The sequence below is a fragment of the Stenella coeruleoalba genome, assembly GCF_951394435.1.
Source record: "Stenella coeruleoalba genome assembly, chromosome: 2".
NCBI classification, from domain to species: domain Eukaryota; kingdom Metazoa; phylum Chordata; class Mammalia; order Artiodactyla; family Delphinidae; genus Stenella; species Stenella coeruleoalba.
Genome location: NC_137147.1, coordinates 160,991,343 through 161,013,698, shown reverse-complemented (window position 1 = coordinate 161,013,698; position 22,356 = coordinate 160,991,343). Strand labels below are relative to the sequence as shown.

The 22,356-nt window shown below is 36.3% G+C and overlaps 1 protein-coding gene across 8 annotated transcripts in view; it reads right to left on the bottom strand.

Moving 5' to 3' along the window:
• Positions 1-22,356, bottom strand: part of CELF2 (CUGBP Elav-like family member 2) — a 1,226,917-nt gene that overhangs the window by 1,063,003 nt on the left and 141,558 nt on the right. Inside the window, exon 6 of one of the 8 annotated variants that reach the window (XM_079914891.1) lies at positions 20,262-20,354. The exons of the other annotated variants lie outside the window; for them this stretch is intronic. The gene's annotated coding sequence lies outside the window, so the exon portion shown is untranslated. The remainder of the gene's footprint in view (positions 1-20,261; positions 20,355-22,356) is intronic. 8 annotated transcript variants of the gene reach the window in all.

Here is a 22,356-nt window from a genome sequence, read left to right as displayed (position 1 = left end):
AGTTCAAAATCATCATTCACCAGTAATTCTTTTAAAACATATTGAACAGATTTTGGTGAATTAAATTGAGAAACAGAAAAACTCACATTCAAATAAATCTCCCAATCATGGAGATTTGAATATATCTCCTACAAGGACTAGCAGGAAAAACAGAAAAACATCAGAAAGAATAGAGATCTGAGAAATACAATTCAAAGTGTCTATCTAATTGACATTTATGGAATCTTGCACCCAACAAATAGAGAATTTAATTCTTTTTTAGCATATGGAATACTTACTAAAAATTTATGAAAATTATATGCTAGATCATAAAACAAACCTTAACAAATGTTAAAAGACAAAAAATTTAGATTACATATTCTGTCTTTAGTGGAATTGAGCTAGAAATTGTTAACAAGAGAATGAATGAATGAATACAGATAATTCTCAATTGCTTGGAAATTAAACAATACACTTACATATAACTCATGGATTAAGAGAAAAATAAAGGAAATTCAGAAATATTTTGAACTAATGATAAAGAAAAATACATCAGTGCTCAGAGAGGAATTTATAGCCTTATATTCATATATTAGAAGCAGTGACAGTCTAAAAAAACCAATGATATAAGTTTATGTATCATGAAGTTAGATAAAAGAACAGCAAATAAACACCAAGGAAAGTAGAAGTAAGGAATAGGAGGAGAAATTAACAAAATAGAAACTAAATGTGTAATAGAGAAAACTAACAAAGCAAAAGTTAGTTGTAGGAAACTATAGAAAAAAAGCAATAGCCCCTTAGCAAAACTGACCAAATAGGGTGATGGGGGAAAATAACAGATTAGTGATTATAGGTTAAAAGGGGGAGGGGCATCTATAATGAGGAATGAAAAACTGAGCATCACTTCATCAGACATTAACTAGATAATAGAAATAATATTATAAACAATTTAATGTAAATTAACTTGAAAGTTTAGATAAAATTTATAAATTGTCTTAACAAACAGAACTTACCCTAGCTGAAACAAGTTTCAAGAAATTGAAATTCTGAATACTACAAAACCTATTAGAGGAATGGAATCTGTTACTTACGACTTTTCCATAATGAGAATCCCTACGCTAGTTGACTTCACTGGTCACTTATCCATCATATTTAAAGAAGAGGTAAGTCCAAACTTATCCCAGTTCTTTCAGAGAATAGATGTGTCAGTTTGGGTTCCCTTAAAAGCACTTTTGTGGATGATGGTCTGCTCTGTGAATGATGGATCTTAAAACAATTGTTGGTTTTCAGGGTTTTTTTGTTTTAGTTTTTTCTCTTGTTGTGAGAATGAGGGTGATGACTTCCATGTTCTTAACATGTCAGACCAGAATCTACAAGTTGTTGCTTTTTAAATTATGTAAACATATTACATAATACACATATGCGCATGTATTTAAGGTGTATATATAATAAAACAAAGACTTATTTTAAGAATTCTGAACCAATACAATTAAACCTAGGTATAAGTGAATCTTAACATCTCTTATTTTCGACATATGAAAACAAATTAATTCCATTTTTATAGTAATGTTTACATGATGAGTATTTCTTCCTAACTTACACTAAATACCTCTCCATGTTCATAATCAATCAAAGTCTTGGAGGGATAAATATATTTTTCCCTGGAATGTATAAGATATATATAATATTATGTACTTTGTTCTTCCTTAAGTCCATTATTCGCTCTGAGTTTACTAGCTTCTAAGTGTGTTAGCTTGCTGTTCTTCTCCTCCACAAAATAAGGTTAGACACCTACCCTGCCAGACTCACTCTGCCCTCTCCAATAAAAGAAAGATAACTTCCTTCCAATATCTTTTCTGTCAACTCTGAAACTCCTGTTATCCAGCAACAACCCCACTTTTTCCATTCATATCAAGACCCTTATGGTTTCTAGGGAGCATCAGAGGGGTTTCCTTTCCTGCTGATTATAACTCAAAACCCTATACTATTTCTGGCTCTATGGAGACCCAGCAAAGTGTCTTTCCTTTGCGCATCTCAGGCCCTTTTGTATATTCTGTTGTTTTTGCTGTTAAAAAATATATCATGGTGTTATTTGTCTTTCTACATTTACACACATTCAGATATTTATGTGTCATGTAGCTGCAATGGGGAGACCATTTTACCCTAATTACATTGACAAGCCTCTGTCAACTAAATTAGCAGAGGCAGCTCAACTGATTGATTTGACAGTAAGTAAATACACATACCAGTGTGGATGTTGACACAGGTAACCCCATTTCCTCAACATAGGGTGGTTATCAATGTGTTTTGGTGTAAATAAGCCTTAAGAAGTGGTTAATTTTCCGTATTTCTCTTGTGTTAAGTGCCCTTCTTAAGTCTGTTCTCCATAATATATTCTCTGTAACACAAGCGTCTTAAAATTTGCAACAGTGGAGGAGCAACCAAGATGGCAGAGTAGAAGGACGTGCTCTCACTCCCTCTTGAGAGAACACCAGAATCAAAACTAGCTGCTGAACAATCATCAACAGGAAGACACTGGAACTCAACAAAAAACATACCCCACATCCAAAGACAAAGGAGAAGCCACGATGAGACGGTTGGAGGGGTGCAATCACAGTAAAATCAAATCCCATAACTGCTGGGTGAGTGACTCACAGACTGGAGAACACTTATACCACAGAAGTCCACCCACTGGAGTGAAGGTTCTGAGCCCCACGTCAGGCTTCCCACCCTGAGGTTCCGGCAATGGGAGGAGGAATTCCTAGAGAATCAGACTTTGAAGCCTAGTGGGAAGTGACTGCAGACCTTCGACAAGACTGGGGGAAACAGAGGCTCCACTCCTGGAGCGCACACACTAAGTAGTGTGTGCATCGGGACCCAGGGGAAGGAGCAGTGACCCCAGGGGAGACTGAACCAGACCTACCTGCTAGTGTTGGAGGGTCTCCTACAGAGGCTGGGGGGGAGGCTGCAGCTCACTGTGGGGACAAGGACACTGACAGCAGAAGTTCTGGGAAATACTACTTGGAGTGAGCCCTCCCAGAGTCTGTCATTAGCCCCAACAAAGAGCCCAGGTAGGCCCCAATGTTGCGTTGCCTCAGGCCAAACAACCAACAGGGAGGGAACTCAGCCCCACCCACCAACAGTCAAGTGGATTAAAGTTTTACTGACCTCTGCCCACCAAAGCAACAGTCAGCTATACAGACCACCAGTCCCTCCGATCCAGCCTCTTAGATAGCCTCATCCACCAGATGGCAGACAGCAGAAGCAAGAAGAACTACAATCCTGCAGCCTGTGGAACAAAAACCACATTCACAGAAAGATAGACAAGATGAAAAGGCAGACGGCTATATACCAGATGAGGGAACAAGATAAAACCCCAGAAAAACAACTAAATGAAGTGGAGATAGGCAACCTTCCAGAAAAAGAATTCAAAATACTGACAGTGAAGAGGATCCAGGATCTCGGAAAAACAATGGAAGCAAAGGTCGAGAAGATGCAAGAAATGTTTAACAAAGACCTAGAAGAATTAAAGGACAAACAAACAGAGATGAACAATACAATAACTAAAATGAAAACTACACTAGAAGGAATCAACAGCAGAATAACTGAGGCAGAAGAACAGATAAGTGACCTGAAACACAGAATGGTGGAATTCACTGCTGCAGAACAGAAAAGGAAAAAAGAATAAAAAGAAATGAAGACAGCCTAAGAGACCTCTGGGACAACATTAAACGCAACAACATTCGCATTATAGGGGTCCCAAAAGGAGAAGAGAGAGAGAAGGGACTAAAGAAAATATTTGAAGAGATTATAGTCGAAAACTTCCGTAACATGGGAAAAGAAATAGCCACCCAAGTCCAGGAAGCGCAAGAGTCCCAAACAGGATAAACCCAAGGAGAAACACACCAAGACACATAGTAATCAAATCGGCAAAAATTAAAGACAAATTATTGAAAGCAGCAAGGGAAAAACGAAAAATAACATACAAGGGAACTTCCATAAGGTTAACAGCTGATTTCTCAGTGGAAACTCTACAAGACAGAAGGGAGTGGCATGATATATTTAAAGTGATGAAAGGGAAGAACCTACAACCAAGATTACTCTAACCAGCAAGGATCTCATTCAGATTCAATGGAGAAATCAAAAGCTTTACAGACAAGCAAAAGCTAAGAGAATTCAGCACCACCAAACCAGCTCTACAACAAATGCTAAAGGAACTTCTCTAACTGGGAAACACAAGAGAAGAAAAAGACCCACAAAAACAAACCAAAACAATTAAGAAAATGGTCATAGGAACATACATAGCGATAATTACCTTAAACGTGAATGGATTAAATGCTTCAACCAGAAGACACAGGCTTGCTGAATGGATATAAAAATAAGACCCATATATATGCTGTCTACAAGAGACCCACTTAAGACCTAGGGACACATAGAGACTGAAAGTGAGAAGATGGAAAAAGATATTCCATGCAAATGGAAATCAAAAGAAAGCTGGGGGCTTCCCTGGTAGCGCAGTTGTTGAGAGTCTGCCTGCTAATGCAGGGGACACAGGTTCGAGCCCTGGTCTGGGAAGATCCCACATGCCACAGAGCAACTAGGCCCGTGAGCCACAACTACTGAGCCTGCGCATCTGGAGCCTGTGCTCTGTAACAAGAGAGGCCGCAAGAGTGAGAGGCCCACGCACCACGATGAGGAGTGGCCCCTGCTTGCCACAACTAGAGAAAGCCCTCACACAGAAACGAAGACCCAACACAGCCAAAAGTAAATAAATAAATTAATTAATTAAAATGTGAAAAAAAAAAAAAAGAAAGAAAGCTGGAGTACCAATACTCTTATCAGATAAAATAGACTTTAAAATAAAGCCTATTACAAGAGACAAGGAAGGACACTACATAATGATCAAGGGATCAATCCAAGAAGATATAACAATTATAAATATATATGCACCCAACATAGGAGCACCTCAATACATAAGGCAACTGCTAACAGCCATAAAAGAGGAAATTGACAGTAACACAATAATAGTGGGGGACTTTAACACCTCATTTATACCAGTGGACAGATCATGCAAAATGAAAATAAATAGGAAACACAAGCTTTAAATGACAAAACAGACCAGATAGATTTAGTTGACATTTATAGGACATTCCAACCAAAAACAGCAGATTACACTTTCTTCTCAAGTGTGCATGGAACATTCTCCAGGATGGATCACATATTGGGTCACAAATCAAGCCTCAGTAAGTTTAAGAAAACAGAAATCATATCAAGCATCTATTCTGACCACAATGCTACGAGATTAGAAATCAATTACAGGGAAAATAATGTAAAAAACACAAACACGTGGAAGCTAAAAAATATGTTAAAATAACCAAGAGATCACTGAAGAAATCAAAGAGGAAATCAAAAAATACCTAGAGACAAATGACAATGAAAACACAACGATCCAAAACCTATGGGATGCAGCAAAAGCAGTTCTAAGAGGGAAGTTTATAGCTATACGAGCCTGCCTGAAGAAACAAGAAAAACCTCAAGTAAACAATCTAACCTTACACCTAAAGGAACTAGAGAAAGAAGAACAAACAAAACCCAAAGTTAGCAGAAGGAAAGAAATCATAAAGATCAGAGCAGAAATAAATGAAATAGAAACACAGAAAACAATAGCAAAGATCACTAAAACTAAAAGCTGGTTCTTTGAGAAGATAAACAAAATAGATAAACCATTAGCCAGACTCAAGAAAAAGAGGGAGAAGAATCAAATCAACAGAATTAGGAATGAAAAAGGGGAAGTAACAACTGACACTGAAGAAATACAAAGCATCATGAGAGATTACTAGAAACAACAATATGCCAATAAAATGGACAACCGGGAAGAAATGGACAAATTCTTAGAAAGGTATAACCTTCCAAGACTGAAGCAAGAAGAAATAGAAAATATGAACAGACCAATCACAAGTAATGAAACTGAAACTGTGATTAAAAATCTTCCAACAAACGGAAGTCCAGGACCAGATGGCTTCACAGGTGAATTCTATCAATCACTTAGAGAACTGCTAACACTCATCCTTCTCAAACTCTTCCAAAAAACTGCAGAGGAAGGAACACTCCCAAACTCATTCTATGAGGCCACCATCACCCTGATACCAAAACCAGACAAAGATACTACAAAAACAAGAAAATTACAGACCAATATCACTGATGAATATAGATGCAAAAATCCTCAACAAAATAAGAGCAAACACAATCCAACAACACATTAAAAGGATCATACACCATGATCAAGTGGGATTTATCCCATGGATGCAAGGATTCTTCAATATACGCAAATCAATCAATGTGATACACCATATTAACAAACTGAAGGAGAAAACAAAAAAGGATCATCTCAATAGATGCAGAAAAAGCTTTTGACAAAATTCAACACCCATTTATGATAAAAACTCTCCAGAATGTGGGCATAGAGGGAACCTACCTCCACATAATAAATGCCATATATGCCAAACCCACAGCAAACATCATTCTCAGTGGTGAAAAACTGAAAGCATTTCCTCTAAGATCAGGAACGAGACAAGGATGTCCACTCTCACCACTATTATTCAACATAGTTTTGGAAGTCCTAGCCACGGCAATCAGAGAAGAAAAAGAAATAAAAGGCATACAAATTGGAAAAGAAGAAGTAAAACTGTCACTGTTTGCAGATGACATGATACTATACATAGAGAATCCTAAAAAGCCACCAGAAAACTACTAGACCTAATCAACGAATTTGGTAAAGTTGCAGGATACAAAATTAATGCACAAAAATCTCTTGCATTCCTATACACTAATGATGAAAAAACTGAAAGAGAAATTATGGAAATACTGCCATTTACCATTGCAACAAAAAGAATAGAATACCTAGGAATAAACCTACCTAGGGAGACAAAAGACTTGTATGCAGAAAAGTATAAGACACTGATGAAAGAAATTAAAGATGCTTCCAACAGATGGAGAGATATATCATGTTCTTGGATTGGAAGAATCAATATTATGAAAATGACTATACTACCCAAAGCAACATACAGATTCAATGCAATCCCTATCAAATTACCAATGGCATTTTTTATGGAACTAGAACAAATCATCTTAAAATTTGTATGGAAACACAAAAGACCCTGAATAGGCAAAGCAGTCTTGAGGGAAAAAAACAGAGCTGGAGGAATCAGACTCCCTGACTTCAGACTATACTATAAAGCTACAGTAATCAAGACAGTATGGTACTGGCACAAAAACAGAAACATAGATCAATGGAATAAGATAGAAAGCCCAGAGATAAACCCACGCACCTATGGTCAACTAATCTATGACAAAGGAGGTAAGGATATACAATGGAGAACAGATAGTCTCTTCAATAAGTGGTGTTGGGAAAACTGGACAGCTACATTTAAAAGAATGAAATTAGAACACTCCCTAACACCATACACAAAAATAAACTCAAAATGGATTCCAGACCTAAATGTAAGACCAGACACTATAAAAACTCTTAGAGGAAAATATAGGAAGATCACCCTTTGACATAAATCATAGCAAGATCTTTTTTGATCCACCTCCTAGAGTAATGGAAATAAAAACAAAAATAAACAAATGGGACCTAATGAAACTTCAAAGCTTTTGCACAGAAAATGAAACCATAAACAAGACAAAAAGACAACCCTCAGAATGGGAGAAAATATTCACAAACGAGTCAACGGACGAAGGATTAATCTCCAATATACATAAACATCACATGCAGCTCAATATTAAAGAAACAAATAACCCAATCCAAAAATGGGCAGAAGACCTAAATAGACATGTCTCCAAAGAAGACATACAGATGGCCAAGAAGCACATGAAAAACTGCTCAATATCACTAATTATTAGAGAAATGCAAATCAAAACTACAATGAGGTATCACCTCACACCAGTTAGAAAGGGCATCATCAGATAATCTACAAACAACAAATGCTGGAGAGGGTATGGAGAAAAGGAAACCCTCTTGCACTGTTGGTGGGAATGTAAATTGATACAGCCACTATGGAGAACAGTATGGAGTTTTCTTAAAAGACTAAAAATAGAATTACCATATGATCTAGCAATCACACTACTGGGCATATACCCAGAGAAAACCATAATTCAAAAAGACACATGCATCCCAATGTTCATTGCAGCACTATTTATAATAGCCAGGTCATGGAAGCAACCTAAATGCCCATCAACAGACGAATGAATAAAGAAGTTGTGGTACATATATACAATGGAATATTACTCAGCCATAAAAAGGAATGAAATTGAGTCATTTGTTCAGACGTGGATGGATCTAGAGACTGTCATACAGAGTGAAGTATGTCAGAAAGAGAAAAACAAATATTGTATATTAACGCATGTATGTGGAACCTAGAAAAATGGTACAGATGAACCGGTCTGCAGGGCAGAAGTTGAGACACTGATGTAGAGAACAAACATATGGACACCAAGGGGGGGAACTGTGGCAGGGTGGGGATGGTGGTGTGCTGAATTTGGCGATTGGGATTGACATGTATACACTGATGTGTATAAAACTGATGACTAATGAGAACCTGCCATATAAAAAAACAAACACACAAACAAAAAATAACAACTAATACTAAACTTTCTTTGGGTTATTTGTATGGAAATATGTTAATATTTCAGACATTACATGAAATTTCTAAAAATCTTATATGTTCTGGTATAATGTCATAATTCTAGTTATTACTTTAAAATGTGTATCTCAGAAACAACTAAATTTCCTTGTCAATTGCATTATTATGAACTTTCATCAAATCTTTAACCGTGGTCATTTTTAAGGCTTTTGTCATTACAGACAGTTCTGGGTGTACTCTGATGCTTTCGCAAAAATGTTCCTATAAAAGGGTTTCATCTTCAAGGAATTCATGGAAAAGACTCTTGACAAGTACAGGTTTCTGGTAACTGACTATACTGCTGAACTGAATGAATAAGCATTTTCAGAACTCTAATGGAAAACTGATGAATTCATAAAAGTGCTAACAAAAGATCAAGATGAAAAAAAATTAATTACATGGGACTGAGTGAACTGATGAGGATGATTATAATTTTTGTGACTTTGTTTGAATAAAAAAAAAATCCCACAAGGACTGAGAGGCAAAAAATATACAAATCACTTTTCACTGCAAAGTAAAGGAGCTGTTACAGTGGAGGATTACTGGACTGAATGTCAATATTATGACATAGTATGAGTGTGTTTCGTGTTTGGTAATTGCAATCATTGTTGCTTTTGTTGTGGTCTTCCATTTACAATGCTTGGTGTCAGTTTATTTACCTGTTGTAAAAATAAAATACAGTGTGTGTGTGTGTGTGTGTGTGTGTTGTGAAAAAAAAAGAAAAAGGAAACTTAAAAAAAAAATTTGAAACAGTACAAAAAGCCATCCGGTATTTAATGAGCCTGTGTTATATTGTGAGAGATTGTTGGTGAATGGAAGTTTACTACTCTGACTAAGGGAAAGAGTTGAGTTTTGGATGTCCATTTTAGCAGATGTGTAGGGTTTTTGAACAGATGTATAATTTTCAGATCTTTTTTTTCAGGACAGGTCAGGAATATGATACGAATGTCACAAGATCTATGTTTAACTGAATGTGTTTTATTTACTTCAATCTAAATCCTTCTCACATTGAAACATTTCAATTATCATAACTTTCAAAAAGAAAACAAACTTTATTTTTATGTACTGGGGAAAAAACCCTAGAACTAGAACAACGTTTTTTTTCTTTTTATCACTTAATGTTTATAAATTCAAAATTGAAATAAGGTCAGAATACATGGAGAATAAAAAGGTAGAACATACTTTTTAATTTGGCAAGTTTTTTACAGACTGAGATAGTCAAAGACAGGGATTATGTCTTATTCATCTTTGAAACCCTCACCCAGGTTAGTTACAGCAGATAAAAGTTTCTAAATATATGTTAACCTAATCACTGCATTTGTATCTTTCCTCTGATTGAAATGAGGGCAAACACTGTAGTCCATTGATGTTCTATTATACATAGCAGCTAGACAAATGTTTTATGTAAAGGTTTAAACTTACTGTGGCCAGGGTTAAACACATCTTCTTTCCTCTATAACCTTTCCCATATCAGCACTTTCTTCTTATTGAGGGGCAGTGAGGATGGGGTACAAAGTGGAGGCTCTGGGATCAGATAGCCTGAGGTCAAGTCCCAGCCCTATTATTTACCCTGTGTGTGACTTTGGGTATATAGCTTATAATTGCTCTGCTTTAGTTCCTCATGTGTAAAATTGGAATTATACTAATAGTGCCTGTCTTATGTGGTGGCTGTAAAATAATATATTTTTGGATGTAAATCACTTGGCACTCTGCCTGGCACATAAACGTAGTCCATAGGAATTAGCTATTATAAATTCCCATTTTGTTAAAATGATCCTAAGTCTCCCAGTTAGCCAAGAACCAAATGTTAATCATTTATTAGTAATTTGTCAATTGAGTATTAGCTATGTAACAGAAATCCTACTAAATCTGAATTAGTTAACATTAGGCTAGCTAAAAAGGCAATTAAGCAACAAAATGCAAGGAATTTTGTAAGAAAAATAATAGGAAGACATAGAAACAGAAAGTAGAAATACTTAACATGCAGGAAAGGTCAGGGAACTGTGTTCACTGAGAATTTTTATCATGAATAGATGCTAAATTTTGTCAAATTATTTTTCTGCTCCTATTAGGGTGATAACATTTTTATTAGACTTTTGGTATGGTGTATTACATTAATTGATTTTCAACATTGAACCACCATGAATTCCCTACTTAGTCATGATATATTATCCTTTCTTTATATGGTTTAATTTGCTAAAATTTTAGGAAAATCATGAAGGGAGTTGGTCTGTTGTTTTCTCTGAATGTCTTCATCTGATTTGGGTATCAAAGCAATGCTGGCCTGATAGAATGAGTTGGGAAGTGTTCTCTCCTTTTCAATTTTCATGAATAATTAGTGCAGAGTGGCTGTTACTTCTAATATTTGGTAGAATTTAAAGGTGAAGACTCTTAGCCCTGGAGTTGTTCTTGTGAGAAGCTTTTAAACTATAAATTCCATTTATTTAACAGATATAAGGTTTTTCAGTTATCTATCACCTTTTGCATGAACTTTGGTAGTTTGGATATTTCAAGGAATGTATCCATTGCATCTAAGTTGTTGAACTTACTGAAATTAAATTATTCATTATATTCCTGTACTAATTAAAAGGAAAACCATATTTCCTCTGCTCACAATACTTCAGACACCAAATATGTGGGATTTTTTTTCCCCCACATCAACCAATTCTTCAACTCTCTGGACACCAACTGAGTATCCTACCAAAACAGGAGAGAAGAGGGCAGGGCACAACCCCTAAAAGAATGACATAGCCCTTGAGTATAGACGTAAACTGGCTAGAACCAATTGGGTCCAAGATGGCAGAAGATTCCATTTCCAGTGGACCTTGAGCCTCATTATACACTCATTTTAATACATTAGCTAAATGACACGCTCATCGGCACCATGACAGTTCGGAGGCTTAGCATAAAAGGTCAAAAAGTGGGCAGTGGGGCTTCCCTGGTGGCGCAGTGGTTGAGAGTCTGCCTGCCGATGCAGGGGACACGGGTTCATACCCCGGTCCGGGAGGATCCCACATGCCGCGGAGCGGCTGGGCCCGTGAGCCATGGCCATTGGGCCTGCGCGTCCGGAGCCTGTGCTCTGCAACGGGAGAGGCCACAACAGTGAGAGGCCTGCGTACCGCAAAAAAAAAAAAAAAAAAAAAAAAGTGGGCAGTGGCCCACTTGGAATTCCAGAATTCCCGGAAATCTCCACCCCCTTCCCCAAAATAGTTGGAATAATTCTCCCACTCATTAGCCTATGAAATTACCCAGCCCATAAAAACAAACCACCCCATATTTCAGGGCCTCTCACCTTCTGAGATGGCCCATACTCTGTCTGTGGCGTGTGATTCTTCCAAGGCTGTTCTCACCTTTTGAGATGGACTGCATTCTGTCTATGGAATGTGTATCTCTCTAAATAAATCCACTTCTTACCTATCACTTTGTCTCTCACAGAATTCTTTCTGTGACAAGATAGAAAGAACCTGAGCTTCTTTAAGTCCTGAGGCCAGGTGCATGATCTCAATTAAAAGACTGTGGGTTCAAGTCCCAACCTGAATTTTGGCCAACTGGCTATAAATTGGGGGGTTCCAACAACCCACTCCTCAGGTTTGATAATTTGCTAAGAAGATTCTCAGATCTCAGGGAAACACTTACTTACATTTACCAGTTTATTATAAAGATATGATTAAGGATACAGATAACCAGCCAGATGAAGAGATACATAGGGCAAGGCCCAGAAGGGTCCTGAATTCAAGAGTTTCTGTCCCTGTGGAGTTGAGATGCGACCACACTCCCAGCATATAGATATGTTCACCATCCCAGATGCTCTCCAAACCCCAGTTTAGGGATTTTTATGGAGGCTTTATCACATATGCCTGATTAATTAATAACTCAATATCCAGCCCTTCTCCCCTTCCTGGAAAATAGGAGTGGGGCTGAAAGTTACAAGCTTCTAATTGTGGCTTGGTTTTTCTGGTGACCAACCTCTGCCCTGAAGCTATCTGGAGGCTCCCAGCCTTGTCATCTTATTAGGATACAAAAAGACACTATTATTACTCCAGAGACCCCCAAGTGTCTTAGAAGTTTTTATGTCAGGGAACAGAATCAAAGATCAAATATTAGAACAAAACATACTCCTAGCACCCCTATTACTAAGGAAATTACAAGGGTTTTAGGAGATCTGTACCAGGAACTGGGGACAAGACCAAATATATTTCTTATTATAATACCATTTGGAGAATAAGTAGAAATATCACTTTTCTCATTCCTGGTACTGGTAATTTGTGTGTGTGTGTGTGTGTGTGTTTTCTTTTGGTCCTGATGAGTCTCACTAGACATTTATTAATTTTATTGATCTTCTCAAGAAAAAAAATATTAACTTTCCTACGTGTTCTCTATTTTCCATTTAATTTGTTTTCTCATATTTATTTCCTTTTAATATACTTACTCTGGATTTAATTTGCTTTTTTCTAGTTTTTTAATGTGGATGCTTAGGGCATTAATTTGAGACCTTTCGTCATATAAATTTCCCTATAAGTATTGCCTCAGCTTCATCTCCCAAATATTAATATGCTGTATTTTCATTTATTTCTGTTCAAAATATATCTGAATTTCCTTTTTTTTTCCTTTGACCCATGGATTATATAATAGTTTCCAAATATTTGGGAAGTTTTAAGATATCTTTCTGTTATTAATAACTAATATAATTTTGGTCATAGCACATAGTTTTATGGTGGAATTCTTTTAAGTTTATTGAGATGTTTTATGGCTCATAGAGTATGTTCTATGTGTGTACTTTAAAAGAATGAGTATTCTGCTGTTGTTGAGTAGAAATGTTCTAAAAAAATTCATTCCATTCAGTTGGTTGATAGTATTGTTCAGGTCTTCTGAATACTTACTGATTTTTCTGTCTAGTTGTTCTATCAATTATTGAGAGACAGATTTTGTAATCACTGACAATAACTAAAAATGTCTCTATTTCTTCTATCAGTTCTATCAGTTTTTGCTTCATATGTTTTGAAGCTCTGTTATGGGATACATAAACATTTATGGTCATTATGCCCCTTGATGCCTCCTGTATCATTATGAAGTATCCCATTTATCCTGGTAACATTATTTTTTTGCTCTGAAATCTATTTTTTCTAAATATTAATACAGTTACTCTAGCTTTGTTTTATGTGTTAGTATTATATATAGTTTTCCATCCTTTTAAACTATTTGAGTTTTTATATCTGTAATAGATTTCTTACACATAGCATACAGTTGGGACTTGATTATTTTTTAAAATCCAATCTAAGAATCTCAACCTTTAATTTGGGGTATTTACAACATTACCATTTAATATGATTATTAATATGGTTTGGCTTAAGTCTATCATCTTGTTATTGGTTTTCTATTTTTTCCTCAATCCTTAGGTCCCTTTAACTTCTTTTCTGCTTTGTTTTGAAGTGTTTTTATAATTACATCCTGTCCCTTTTGTTTATTTATTAGCTATATCTTTGTTTTTTTGATGGTTCATTAGGGTTTACATAATATATTTTTAACTTATTGTAGTCTACCTTCAGGTAACACCACACCGCTTCATGGTTAGTAGAAGAATATACAACAGTGTCCATTTCCTATCTGCCGATCTTTGTGCTATCTTAATTCTACATTGTACTCCAACATTTATTACAAGCTTAAAAAATATATTGCTATTACTTTGCATTATGTAATTCTTTTAAATTGATTTCAAAAACAGAAACTTTAAAAAAATATTTAGTGACAAATTTATCATATTCAGTATCTTTATCCCATTGTGTAGATGAGCATATCTCTATCTAGTATTAGTTTCCATATCTGAAGGAATTCCTTTATCATTTTTTGTAGTGCAAGTCTGATGATGACAAAATTTTTAGCTTTTCTATGTCTAACAATGTCATTCCATATTGATTATTGAAAGATAATTCCATGAACAGGAAATTTAGTTCGACAGCTTCTTCCTCTGGTATTTACAGACTCCCTTCTGTCTTTCAGAGGTTCCTAATAGAAGTCTATCCTCAGGCTCATCTTCTTTCATCACTTGTACATAATGATATTGTGCCTTTCTCCTCTGGCTGCTTTCACACTTTTCTCTTTAAAATTAGTTTCAACCAATTTCATTAACATATGCCTTGTTGTTTTGTTCATGCTTCTTTTGTTTGTGGCTTATTGAGCTTCTTGAATCTATGCATTGGTGGTTTTCACTAAATTTGGAAAATATTTGGCCATTAGTTTAAAAAATATTTTTCTCTCCATTCCATCTCTTCTTTTTCTGAGAATTCAATTTGCATATGCATTTAGTAACTTGAAGTTGTACCACAGCTAAGTTCTGTCCTTTGTTTTGTTTTGTTGTTTCATTTTGGATAGTTTCTATTTATGTCTTCAAGTTCAACAGTGTTTTCTTTTGCAGTATCTAATTTTTTTGTTAATTCCATCTAGTATATTTGTTCATCTCAGGCATTGTATTTTATCTACAAAAGTTAAATTTAATTCTTTTTTATAACTTGCCATGTTTCTACTTGACAAAATCAATCTTTATGAACATATAAAATACAATTACAATATCTGTGTTAATCTTTTGTCTACTAATTCTGTCATCTGTGGTATTTCTGGGGCAGTTATTTAAAAATTGATAGACTACTTTTGGAGCAGTTTTTGATTTACAAAATATTGAGCAGGAAGTACAGAGAGTGTCCATATATATCCTTTCCACATAGATGCCTCTACTATTAACATCTTGCATTAGTGTGGTACATTTGTTACAACTGATGAGGCAATATCAATGCATTAATGTTAACTAAAGTTCATTTTTTTTCATTAGAGTTCACTCTTGTTTTGCACATCCTATGGGTTTTGACAAATGTAAAATGACAGGAATCTACCACTAGAGTGTGATGGAGAATATTTCACTGTCCTAAAAATCCCTTGTGCTCCATATCCCTCCCTCCCTTCCCAAATACCACTGGCAATCATTGATCTCTCTACTGTCTCTGTAGTTTTATCTGTTGCAGAATATCATATATCTAGAATTATACAGTAGGTAGCCTTCTCAGTGTCTTCTTTCACTTAGCAATATGCACCTAAGTTTCTACCATCTCTTTTTGTGGCTTGATAGCTCATTTCTTCTTAACACTGAATAATATTAAATTGAGTAGATGTACCACAGTTTGTTTACCCATTCACATATTAAAGAACATCTTGGGGCTTCCCTGGTGGCACAGTGGTTGAGAGTCCGCCTGCCGATACAGGGGACACGGGTTCATGCCCCGGTCTGGGAAGATCCCACATGCCATGGAGCAGCTGGGCCCGTGAGCCATGGCCGCTGAGCCTGCGCATCCGGAGCCTGTGCTCCGCAACGGGAGAGGCCCCAACAGTGAGAGGCCCGTGAACCGCAAAAAAATAAATAAATAAATAATAAAGAACATCTTGGTTGATTTCAAGTTTTGGCAACTATGAATAAAGCTACTATAAACATTTGTGCTCATGTTTATGTGGACATAAATTTTCAACTTGGTGGGTAAATACCAAGGAACATGATTTCTGGGTTGTATGAAAATTTGTTTAATTTTGTAAGAACTCATCAAACTGTCTTCCAAAGTGGTTGTACTATTTTACATTCCTACTAACAACTAATAAGAGTTCCTGTTGCTCCAATTTCTCACCAGCATTTGGTATTGTCAGTATTATGCATTTAGCTATTCTAATAGGTGTGTAGTAGTATCTTATTATTGTTTTAATTTGTAATCCCTGATGGAATATGATGTTAAGCATCTTTTCATGTGCTTACTTGCCATCCGTATATCTTTGGTGATGTATCTCTACAGATGTTTATGCCATTTTTCACTTGTGTTGTTTGCTTTCCCCCTCCCCCCAGCCCTGGGCAACCACCATTCTATTCCATTCTATTTTCTGTTTCTGTGAAATCAACTTTAATTTTTTTTTTTTTTACATTCCACATGTAAGTGATACCATATAATATTTGTCTTTCTCTTTCTGGCTTAGTTCACTTAGCATCATGCCCTCTAGATTCACCCATGTTTTCATATATGGCAGGATTTCCTTCTTTTTTATGGCAGTCTATTCATTTACTTTTTTCTCTTTGCTTTTCAGTTTTGAAAGTTTCTGTTGACCTCTCTTCAAGTTCACTGATTCTTTCCTCAGCTGCTTGAAGTCCAGTGATGTGCCCATCAAAGACATTCTTCATTTGTGTTACTATGTTGATTCTTAGAGTTTCCATCTCTCTGCTTACATTACTCTGTTCTTTCACGTTGCTTACTTTTTAAAATTAGATGCCTTAACATATTAATCATAGTCATTTTTTTTTTTTTTTTTTGGCAGTACGCGGGCCTCTCACTGTTGTGGCGTCTCCCGTTGCAGAGCACAGGCTCCGGACGCGCAGGCTCAGCGGCCATGGCTCACGGGCCCAGCCGCTCCGCGGCACGTGGGATCCTCCCGGACCAGGGCACGAACCCGCGTCCCCTGCATCGGCAGGCGGACTCTCAACCACTGCGCCACCAGGGAAGCCCAATCATAGTCATTTTTAAATCTTAATTTGATAATTTCAAGATCTCTGTCATATCTGGATCTGTAAATGGTGTTTTATCTTTAGTGTCTTGTAAGTTTTGTGGAAAGCTGGACATGTCTTGGGTAAAAGGAATCTGGTACTAGCTCTAGTGGTGGGCTTCTGTTCTGCAGTTCTGCTCTAATAAGCTTTAATTTTCTGTATTCACCTGTCTCTCAAATTTGGAGGCAGAAGTTTGCCAGTGACCTCAGTTCTCTAGTGGATCTAAGAAGAGTTATTGATTTTCACCTTCTTTAGCTCTTTTCTTGTTTTGAGGATTAGAATGACTTCCAAGATCATTACATATTAGACCAGAAAAAGGCTGGTTCAGTTTTCATCGATTTACTTTTCTCTTCATTTTGTATCTTTTTTTTTTCTTTCTTTTCTGCATGCTTAATTTTTGAATAGATGAGAGACATTGTGCATTTTTTACTATTGGGTTCCAGATAATTTTGTATTAAAAATATTCTTGGACATTGAAACCAGCTTGATATTTTTGATGTTTGCTTTTAATCTTCATCAGAGGAATCAGAGAAGATATTAGTCTATGGCTAGTTTTGCCCCACTACTGTGTCACTACTTAAAAGTACTCTACTTGGGGCCCTGTCTATTATGCAGTTTAACTCTTGCTGGTGGTTCAGTATAAACTCCTTTGTGAAAGCCTACTCCTTTCAGATGGTTCTTATCCTATTTTAATATGGTTTCTTTGCAACATACACCAACCACTACTTATCTGAACACTTGAGGGTGATCCTCTGCAGATCTCTTGAGCTTCTTCTGCAATTCTCTCTCTGTGACTCTGCCTTGCAATTTCCGGCTGCCTTGGCCAACATGATTCCCAATTTTATGTCTTCAGCTAAGGGAGGATGCTAAGATCTACTTCTGTTTCCCCTCCCCTGTGCTAATTCCAAGAAACTCTCTAGGCTGTAAGCTCATCTCATTTTTTCTTTTCTCATAGGAATTAATTATTAATTCTAGTAATTTCCCTAATGTTCCTCTTTAGGGAACTTGATTCATTGCTTCTGCCCTCTCAATCTGTCATCTTTTAAATGATTTTTCTTGTCCTATAGTGCTAGCTAGATTGTCCCAGTAAAATGTTGAAAAACAATCGTGATAGCAGGCACCTTTTTATTACCCAGTTTTTAAAGAGAATGTTTCTAATGTTTTACTGTTAAACATGATATTTGTTGTATACTCATCACATTGGTCATTCCCAATTTAAGCAATTATCTTTCCATTCTGTATTTTCCAAGAAATTTCAATACATACGAGTTGAGTTTTATATACAAGCTTGCATTAATAAGGTCATATAGTTTTTCTCCTTCAGTCTCTTAAGATTAACTCTTCCAATATTCCTTTGATGGACTCTACTTAGTTATATATAATATTGTTATTATTTGTACAGTGTTGACTGTAGTTAAGGATTTCATTATTCTTGTCTCCGCATACCCCATCATACCTATGCCTTGCAAAGAATGGATACCAAAGGAAGTTAATGAATTAAGTCTATCTGAATTTATGTTATTTGAAATCTCTGAAATAGCATGTAACAATTTAAAACAATTTTTCAAATTCTTCTAATCTTTACTCTTTATCTTACTTAACAACAGTCTAGAGTATCTACCATATGTCAGAGAGGAAGAAAAGAACATTCTGAATGAAGGAAACTAAAAGGAGATAAATACTGTTCATGGAATCACTGAGGCATATACAAGATGGAATACCAGGGGCTAAATTTGGGTTTAACAAATGTAAGTTTCATGGGTCAGTATGTTGGGCTTAACTAGAAACTACTGTGACTACGGAATATTACATCAGTTTCATTGATGTTTTTTTATGGTGCTGCATGATGAGGCTTTTAAGCACTTAAGCTTTATACAATAACATTATTGCTTTCACAAGAGTTCAAACACACACACATACTCCACAGGTTTTCAAGAATAAGTAATTCCCATTACTCTAGGAAGTGGATCAAAAAAGATCTTGCTGTGATTTATGTCAAAGAGTGTTCTTCCTATGTTTTCCTCTAAGAGTTTTATAGTGTCCGGTCTTAAATTTAGGTCTCAAATCCATTTTGAGTTTATTTTTGTGTATGGTGTTAGGGAGTGTTCTAATTTCATTCTTTTACATGTAGCTGTCCAGTTTTCCCAGCACCACTTACTGAAGAGACTGTCTTTTCTCCATTGTATATCCTTGCCTCCTTTGTCATAGATTAGTTGACCACAGGTGTGTGGGTTTATCTCTGGGCTTTCTATCTTGTTCCATTGATCTATGTTTCTGTTTTTGTGCCAGTACCATATTGGTACAGATGAACCGGTTTGCAGGGCAGAAGTTGAGACACAGATGTAGAGAACAAACGTATGGACACCAAGGGGGGAAAGCTGTGGGGGGGTGGGGATGGTGGTGTGGTGAATTGGGCAATTGGGATTGACATGTATACACTGATGTGTATAAAATTGATGACTAATAAAAACCTGCTGTATAAAAAAATAAATAAAATAAAATTCAAAAAAAAAAAAAAAAAGAAGTAATTCATTGTGGTGTACAACTTCTATAGAGACCTGGAAAGCCAAAATTTGTCCTGGCTGATCTCTTTCTGCTTTATTTTGCTGTGTTGATTTTTTACCCTGGGTGGACTCTTCTGTATTCAGTTAGCACCACCTTCCGCCTGAATAATAAAGTATCTCTACATTCCTGACTAATTAATGGAAATATTGGGCAGTAGTGGTATGGGAGTTGGGATGGAGGGTGAGCATGGAAAACATCCTCAGAAAATGGAATAAATTGCTAAGGAAATCAGACCTTTACAATTTTATGAGACCTAGTCTCAAGCTTTGAGCTGAACTCAAGAAATCATGGAGAAAATCAGCTAGACAATAGCATATTCAATAACTTAACACACTGTTAAATATTCAATTAAAAATTCTCTTTACAAAGCATGGGTTAGAAGCATTATATACAAAGTGCCACACCATATAATAGAACTTACTGAAGGCTTACTTCTTGACAAGCTCTGAGCTTGATGTTACTCAATTCACCTTACGGATTCTCCAAGTACTATGATCAGTAGGTAGCATTACTCACATTTTACCAGCAAAGGCAATGAAAATATGGAAGTTTAAGAAACCTGCCTGTAATTACAAAGATAGAAGGTGACTGCGCTGTGATCAAAATAAAGATCAGTCTTATTCTAATATTAATGTCAATATATAATTGTTAAAAATAGATTCTTAAATACATTCTTGGCGACAACAACAAAATCTTCAAAAAATTATACTGTATAGTTGTGTTGTTTGGTCCCCAGAAGACTTGAAGAATTTTCACAGTGGAGATGCATATAATTTTAGCCTTTTAAAAAAACCATTCCTAGGATTTTGTTTTTCTAGGGCTATGGTTCTTGTCATTGTAAAGCTGTTCTTTTTTTTTTTTTTTTTCCCCCACAATAGTAGCTTAAGTCTATGGCTCTTACAATAACTTTGCCTCCTTATGCTGATGGTGGATGCCCTGTTGGCATTTCCTATTTCTTCTTCAACCTACAAAGGTCAGCATACTGAGATGACTGCTACAGATCTGAGGCTCACCCTTCATTCTGCAATGAATCATTTTCTATGTGTGATTGCTCACATTTTTATTAAGGGAACTTTACTTTTTGTAACTGCATATGATTTTTTCTCCTTTCATTCCCACGTACTTAAAAATGCTTTACTGTAAAATCACACGTTTCTCCCACTTGATTCATGTAATTTTTCTCTTTGAATCATTCCTCTTGCACCCACTTGCTTTCCACATATAATTCAAGCTTCTTGAGCTTACCCTTAGTAATTTACTTCACTTATTAATTTATTTCTATAAACATTTTTTCCTTTTTCCATATAGTCTATGACTTTAGTGCTACCTTACCTGCCCCCCACCAAATTTCCCTTAATGCTCCTCTCTTCGTGTAAATTCCCATCACAAAAATCATTAGTAAAGTCTTGATTGGCCTAAAACCTCAAAAAAATGTCTCTTTCCTCCCTGTGTTTTCCGGTGTAGTGTGAGACATCTGAAAAATATCAAAATAGGTGCCCCAAAATGTATGTCCTTGTATGTGAACAGAGTCAGTTTAACACTGTGTGTGTATGCACAAATAATAAAGATTTCTTTAATTCTCTTCTAATTGTTCATTCTGTTTCTTTAAAAATCTTGTGTATAACCAAGGCAACTCAAAAGCTATTATATACAAGAGTATATAATAGGGCTTCCCTGGTGGCACAGTGGTTGAGAGTCCGCCTGCCGATTCAGGGGACACGGGTTCGTGCCCCGGTCTGGGAAGATCCCACATGCCGCAGAGGGCTAGGCCCGTGAGCCATGGCCACTGAGCCTGCACGTCCGGAGCCTGTGCTCCGCAACGGGAGAGGCCACAACAGTGAGAGGCCCATGTACTGCAAAAAAAAAAAAAAGTATATAAGTTCTGTTCATATTAAATCACCAGTCTTTTGTTCCATAATAGGAGGAAGCCATATGCAGTGAGTTCTAATGGAATAGAGGAAATCAAGGTAGGTAGCTTGGTCTGTGCTATAAGATGTTTTCAGTTTAAAAGAAAGTAAAATGAGACTATGAAAATAAATACAATCCTGGGCTGTATATGAGTGCCAGTAAAAGAATGAACAAACTGAGATAAGCATTTAAGAGAGGGAAGTATCCCAAACAGCAGTGGGCATCAGGGAATATTTTATGTAGGTGGCGATGTTTGTGCTGTACCTGAAATATAAGTGAAATTCTGACTGGCAGAGAAAGCATGGAGTATACAAGCATGGTAAATGCACAGAGTCTGGGAAATATGGGGTATGTTCAGAGGACAGAGATGGAAGCCATATTTACTGGCGTACACAGTGCAGTGTGGGAGGTAAGTTTGAAAAGATAAGACAGAACCATAGGATAAGGGGTCTTAGACAAACAACCAAGTTTCTCATTTTAATTGGTAAATAATAGCTGTGACGTTTAATAAAATTGTTTGAAAATGTGAATGAACATTTATTGTGTCTTTTTTCATCTTTTCTCCTTCTGACATTAAAGAAGAGAAGGGTCGCTATAACAAGAACCACAAGGTGCCTGATTGTAATTTTTCAACTAAGAGGGAAAATGGAGGCCAAC